Here is a 7,777-nt window from a genome sequence, read left to right as displayed (position 1 = left end):
AGGCCTTCTGGAGGGAGCAAGCGAGCATCTGTACAAAATTGCACCAGGCAGGTTCCTCAGGAACCTGCAACCCCTTTCCCAAAGCCACCACTCAATTGATGGGTGGTTTTCTAGGTTTGGTGAATTCTCCCCGCAATTCTAAAGCATGGAAATGCATCTTCTAGGGATTAGTTACTAGCGGTAAAGGCTTTAAGCTGAATTCTGCTGCGGCTGTTGTGTTTTAAGAACCCATATTTTTATCCCACCCCTTCAACCCCACCCACAACTGGAATTTGGCCCCAGACTGCTTCCCTGAGAAGGTCCCCTCCCTCAGCCCTAACTCATGGCACCCTGCTTCAGTCTTGTATTGGATTTGGAACAGAGAGCACTCTGGGGAAGAATACACAGAGCAGGCCTGGGCAGTTTTGTCCTGTGTGCTGAAAGCTGAGGCCCTTGTGTCTCTCTCCTTGGGGCTTACTGAATGCCAACATGCAGTTTGGTAGCTCTCTGTTGGTGGCTGCAGAGACTGTCCACCATGTCTGAGGTTTAGTGCCATGCATACAAAACCCACAGCCCTTTCATTTTAAGCAAAGAGGACACGCAGAGTATTTCCCCTTGAATCAGAGTATTTCCCCTGGTGATTTCCCCTTGGAACAGCCTGGTCATTTAGACCCTGAGTTTAGGGTCCCATCTGGCCAAGATGCACAGGAGCCCCCAAACTCAGAGGCTCAGGTTCATTCAACAGAGAGTGGGAGAGAAGTGGAGGCGACCTTTGCCTTCCCACTATTCTCACTCTGTATTTTTGGTAAGTGGACATTTCCATCTCCTAGGAATGGCATTTCAGACAGGGAGGGGAGGATACCCGAGCAACTTCTGGATACTTCATTTCCTGGCAGCCTCAGTTTCCTCCTCTCTCAGTCTCCTGAAATGCTCCCTTTACTCCCTCTTTGCAATCACTTTTCCATCCTCCCAAGCTTGGAGAGCAGCCAATGCAGTCCTTTCCATGCCAGCTGCGGGGGGGTGGGGGGGGCAGAGGATTAGAGTTCCAGTTCCCAGCTCCAAAGTTAGAGTACTGTCTGTAGCCTTGGATCCAAACAACCAGTGGGCCCTCCGACAACATCCAAGGGTGATAAGCTCACTCCTTCCATGGCCTTACCGAAGAGGGGCTTCTTTAGACAGCCATGTGTACTCTTTCACTGGTCAAGCACTCCATTGCAACACCCCCCCCCCCCACTGTTCCATGCTTATGCACTCTTGAGAGCGAAGAAAATGCATATTTTCCTGATGACCTAACAAGGGCCAGTTAATTAGTATTCTATTGCAGAGACACAACAGAATCAAAAATATAAAATAAAGCTCTGTCGAGAAGCTCAGAGTTGCAAAGATAAGCCTGGAACCAGATATCCTAAGGGGTGGCATGGGTCATGATAACTATGTTAAAAAAGTAACCGAATGTTTCCTTCTTATTATGTTTTTATTTCTTGATGGATGTGTCCTGCTTTTACTGGGTAATGTTTCCGGCTATGATGTATTTTGTTACTAATTATTACAAAAAGCTGAAATTATAAATTGGCCAAACACAATGACTGTGGCAGTTGGTCCAGACTGGAGATGGTCTCACCCTGTATTGCTAGTGTGTACCTACAATGAAGACTCTTTTTACTTAAAATGACTTGCCCTCAAGGTCAGACAACAAACAAGGGGGACTTTTTTGTCCTCAACACAATGTTAGAACAAAAATCTAAAAGAGCAGCAACAATTAAAGCCCTGCCTGCCAGTCCTGTAAGAAATGCTCTGAGCATCTGCAGTTTCACAGCTGAAATTCACACTACTATAGTGACTATAGAACTAGTGGAGAATTTTCCTCTCGTACATGGTTTCCGGGGAATAAACACCATTTTGTTGCAGAAAATGTATTTTAAGGAAATAATAATAAGATGAGCATCTGTAGCATCCATAGCCAGTTGTTGGCTCCTCTTTTAAAATAAGAATGCTGTGATGACTAGCATTAGCCCTGGCAGACCACAGCAGAGCTAAGCTTGGCCAGGTGTTGAGGCTGTCACTGGACATTAGCCCTGAGGTCCAGCTCTAGCTGTACCACTAGGTTTTCCAGTGGGGTGAAGTGGTTTGGATCCCAAATGGTCTGGGTCCAAAAGTGAATCCTGCGTAGATCCTTTGCCAGATTAGACAAGGGTGAGGAGTCAGAAACACTTATCTGTAAATCGACAAAAGCAGAAGCTGCTTGCTGTTTGGTACAGTTAATTGCAACAACTCCATTTGAAAACTGCTGCAATTTGGAGCCTGGGGGCGGGGGGTTGCTTTTGGTAGGTTCTAATAAAGGTGTTGCTTAAGTGAGAATCTGGGATTTCTCTCCAACAGAGACCAGCACGACTACCTTGGCATTTCGTACCTGTGCAGTTCTGGTGCTACCAACACTGAATGGAGGGTAGGTTCATCTTGAATTAATGGAGGAGGTCACTCCTTTTGCTTTGTAGAAATGATTGCCAGTAATCAGCCTGCAAAGGCAGGAAGCTGCTGTGTGTGGAGAGAAACTAACGTTAACTTATCCTTCACACTGTAATCTGATGTCATGGCACAAGAAACTCTCCCCTGCTTTGGACAGTGCTATGTAGCCTAAACTACTGCAGTCCTAATTTAGCACTAAAGAGGGCAGGAGACTGCAGTGTTGATGCCCGTGAAGAAATAATATGTTGTCAAAAACGCTTACACACCCTGAGGTTTAAATGTGGCCGGGAGAGTTTCAGACTTGACAACTGGAAACATAACAGACCTGCAAGCTGGAAATGAGACACAAACGGATCATCTCCTCCCTTTCCTGGCAATTCTGGTATCCTTCGCAGGGATCTTGCTGGCCCGGTTAAAGAACCATTCTCATCTTAAGTGGCCTGAATAATATCTTTGTTTCTTTGGATTTCTCCCTCTCTGAAATGAGAAGGAAGAACAGAATGGATGCAGGATAATGAGAAGATGTAAGACCAGGTGATGGAGGGAGAATGGAGAAATTAAGGACCTGATATGATGCAGCAGCTAAAAGTGCCCAGAGAAAGCCTTGGTTCAAATTCTGCTCCAGCCAGCAACCCACTAACTACAATTCAATGTGTGTTTAATCCCAGGGATTGTGACCTGAGATGGTGCTAAGGAAAGCACTGTACTTTCCACCCTGCATCTACAGATCATCCTTCCCTAAAAGGCTGTCACCCAGACTACAGCTCCCATCAGTCTCTGTCAGCATGACCAAATGGCCAAAGCTAACAGGAGTTGTCAAAAACCCCTGGAGGACAAGAAGTTGAGGGAGGCTGGTGTGTGTCATTGAAATTATAATACTGGACTACTTGTAGGACCATTGTGAGAGGACTATTCAGATGATATCAATGAAGTATTTTGACCATGTATCAAAATAGTTTAAAGAGGAAAGAAGAGAGATCAAAATAAGCAGCAAGAAGGGGAAATATTAGAATGGTGTGGGAGGGAATTATGAAAATAACGTGGGGAATTATGCAGAGCTGATGGTCCCCTCAAAAGGTGTAGAAATAAGAAGTGGAGAGAAAGGAATAATAGACATGGGGAATGAAAGCTTGCAAAATGCTCAGGAAGAACAAAGATAAACATTAAAAATAAACAAGATTTCAAATATATGAAAACCAGATTAAATAATTACACAAGGTAATTTATTTAAAAACCAAAAAACAAAGTATGTGACAAAAGCAATAGAAATGTGGAAAGGTGGCTGGAAGCATACCTGGACTGCAAAGCAACATCATTCCAGCAAGAGACACCAACATCTTCTCAATGCACAGCAATGCTGGCGAATGCCACAGCCTGGCGGGAAACATGCCAGCCCATGAACATGGGACAGGCATGCCTGGGAAGGCAATCTGGCTGATACTGCATGGACAGAACCAGATACTTATAGAGTGGGAATGGCTTGGGAGGGAGCGGGATACAGGAGGACAAAGGGGCATCTGTGGACCCTTTCCACAGGCTCCCTTGATTTGTGGCCGAGGATACAGGGCTGACACAGAGAGCCTGGATGGAGCCAATGCTGACTTCTTTTCATTGGCATTGCCTAGATTCATCTACATTAAAAGGGACATCAGCTCATGCAAAACCGAAAGAGAGGTGCATTCCTAAGTCTACAAGCGCTTTTAAAAGCTGGGTTCAACAACAAACTCCCATCATCCCCAAAGGCAGGAAGTGCAGGGAGTTGTCACCAAGCACATCTGGAGATCTGCCAGCTGCAGAAGAGTACTATGCACTGTATGGGACCTATTTCACTCTGTGAGGGCTATTCAATTTTTGAAGGACTATTGGGAGTCCTTGGACTGTGGCAAAGCCTCACTTCTCCCTGCCAAAGCCTCACCTTTCCCCCCGAGAATGCCCTCCAGTGCCAGCTCCAAGCTCATGCTTCCAGCTTTGGAGCTGCAGCCAACACCGTTCAACCTATGCCGACTGCAAGGGGGCACCCCACATCTGAAGTTCCCACTCCAACCTCAAAGCACGTTTCTGGGAGTCTGACCATGGATTCCAGATTTTCTGATGGACTCTGCCTAAATAGCCATGGGACTGTGCCCTAATTTAGCTACAACATTACTTATTTTTGCTGCAAGCATCTTAACAGTGGGATCCTATAAATGCCATATTCAGACAAAAGTCTCATTAAGCGCATACTCCTGGATACAAGGGGTTTGGAATTGCAGGCTACAAGGTACTAGCAAGGATGCTCCTCCTTTTCCTCACTGTATCACAGACAAGTTATGACATCATCTCTGAAAAAAGTGAGGCCTGAGAATATCAGTTCCTCAGGTAATATACATGGATCTCTGCCAGGGAAGTCTCTGATCGATGCTGGAAAGGGACATGGCTTGTGCCAAGGAACCACCGTAGGAATCAAAGCCGGGGCTTGCCTTATGCATGGTCCTCTGAAGGAACTATAAGTATATAAGTATAAAGAACTGATCTGGGCAGGTGCACAAGAAACAGCGGAAGAGGCAAACCTTAAAGATCAATAACACAGCTGTGTAAAGCTATGAGAAGAACCCCAGGAGGATGCAGAAGATCCTAACTTGAGTCCAAACATCACTGAAATCTAATAAAATGGTCATGATCATAAAGGATTTTTTTCTCCTGCAAACTAGGGTTTCATACACCCCTTCACCCCACTTTGCATGGGCGTAAGGCAGTCATCTTCTGAGCTCTGAAAATTCAGTCCCCCTCATCATTATCTTCATCATCACCATCATCATTATTTTGCACTGACAGGACAGCAGTGTAACAAATCCAATGGCAAGCTCTTCCCTGGGGTCATGAATACATTCTGCTCTTGCTCAGATACTCGGCACTGACTCAGTACTACAAATCGCTGGAAAAACTGGATTCTCTGAATAAAATCTGGAATGAAGTTGCTATTCAAATTAGCTCTGGAACTGACTCAGAGAAAGCTCATCTCAGTAATTTAAGACTGATGAATGGGCTACAAATTCCAATACAGGCTGGGGCAGATTAATAAACAGCTCTGGTATCCGCTTGACAAGGTGAACACCAAACCAAGTCTTCTTCCTTGATTCAGTCTGGATTTATGACCAATCTTTGTCAAGGCTCCCAATGATTTAATCTCCACATTCCAGTTCCCCATGCAGACATTCCTGATCCACTTTAAATGTGATTTATTCTATTTAGGACTAAGTAGTATTCATAGTAAATATTGTAATAAAAGATGCTTCTGGATTTTCATGATCTGTATTTTAATTCCAAACTAGCAGAACCGTCATGGGTAAAAAGATGAAATACTTAGGATCAGAGGAAGCAGTCTTTACTGGGTCAGATCAGGGGTTTGTTTTTCTCCTAATTCCTACGCTAGTCTTCTTCAGCCTCAGGGGTGGGCACTTGGTGGCCCTTTAAATGTTGTGGGACTGCAGCTCCTATCATCCTTCACTATTAGCTCTGCTGGCTAGGGCTGATAGGATTTGCAGTCCGACAACAACCAGTCAATCACAAAGCACCCCTCCTGCCTTAAGTTGGCAGCTTCCAGATACAATGGAGTAAAACTCCTATCAGCCCCAGCCAGCAATGCTGCTCTGCACTGGCAACAGCTTTCTGGAATTCAAGGCAGGTTGCTCCTGGAGAGGCCAAGATGGAACCTGGGGCCTTCCACAAAGCAGTTACTCTACGCCTGACTCGGGGCTCTTTGTCACAGCTTCCTGTGGGTGGAAACAGAGAATTCAAAGCAGCTGTCCCTAATCCAGTGCCATCATGATAGTCTGGATTTCTACTGCCATTGAGCACAGCCAGCACGGCCAATGGACAGCAATACATCTGGAGCACACCAGTTTGGAGATGGCTGTTTGAGGGACTGAAAGCAGGGAGGAGATCTATGTGGCTGGGTTCAGACAACGCAACAACCCAGACTCAGCAGTTGAGTACAGGTTGAGTGTAGTTTATTGTTGAATGGTCAGTTGTTGAAATTTGGGTTTTTGTGTTGTCTGAACCAAGCCACATTAAGAAACCATGATTTATTAAGCATAAGCAACACGTGATGAGAATCCATGTTTGCTGTTGGGATATGAACTGCATGGTTAGCAAAGTATGATTTGTTAATGCAGCTGGGTCCAGTCAACACTTCATGCTTCTTCTTCAACCTCATGCTGCTGCTTCTGCAACAACAACAACAGCCCTCCTGTACAACAGCAAGCCACACTCAGTGAGCAAGAGTTATATGAGCAAGAATTATTGCGTTGCCTTTTGTGTATGAAGGAGCAATGGTTTCATCAGGACAAAGGCAGGATGCTAGAGTTTGCCAGTACCATGACATCACATTTGGCTGCTGAGGGGCACACTGAACAAGTGACACCTGCAGAAAATACATCGCACGGGAAATATGTGTAACTCACCAGGTGAAAAAAATGCACGATCATATGCATATTTAGACACACACACTTCTACAACCTGTAGGACTTTTTCTCACCTTTACATATACAGAATTGCACCTTCATCCTGTTCAAGTGGAGATGAGCAATGGATAGTCCTCCAGTTGTCTAGACTTACAATGCCCAACAACCCTCACAATTGATTATACTGGCTAGAGGTGATGAAATGTGTAAGTCCAAACATCTGGAGAGTCTCAAGTGGCTAATCTTAAAGTAATAGATGTCCCGTCCAGCTCAGAATCTAATCCTTCTATTCAAGGTTACATACAGGACAAGTTTAGGGAAATTTAAATGGGCGAGGGATTGATTTTATCTATCTGTCTGTCTGTCTGTCTATCTGTCTAGCTATATCCTGCCTTTTTCCTACAAAGGGCTCAAGGCAGCTTACATCATTCTCCTCCTCCATCTTATCCCCACAACAACAACCCTGCGGGGTAGGTTGGGCTGAGAGTCTGTGACTGGCCCAAAGCCACCCAGTTGGCTCCATGGCCGAGCGGGGACTAGAACCCGGATCGTCTGAGTCCCAGTCCCACGCTCTTAACCACTGCGCCACCCTGGCCCTCTTGATGATGGTATCCCCTTTAAACTCTTATTTTATGAGTTGCAAAAATGCTCATCTAAGGTAGCAGTGTACCACTGGCACCCTCCAAATATTGTTGGCCTGCCACTCCCATTTGCCTCAGCCCCCTCATTCATTCATTCATTTCATTTTCATTCTGCCCAATAGCCGAGGCTATCTGGGTAGTTAACAAAAGTATAAGTTAAACAAGTTTTTAAAGACATGTGCACAAACAAAGATTAGCAAAAATTAGCAAACATGAATTGGCACAGCTGATGGTGGGAGGTGAAACAGG

The sequence above is a fragment of the Varanus komodoensis genome, unplaced genomic scaffold, assembly GCF_004798865.1.
Source record: "Varanus komodoensis strain SLA01 unplaced genomic scaffold, ASM479886v1 scaffold45, whole genome shotgun sequence".
In the NCBI taxonomy this organism is placed as follows: domain Eukaryota; kingdom Metazoa; phylum Chordata; class Lepidosauria; order Squamata; family Varanidae; genus Varanus; species Varanus komodoensis.
Note: the sequence above shows the minus strand (reverse complement) of the source record.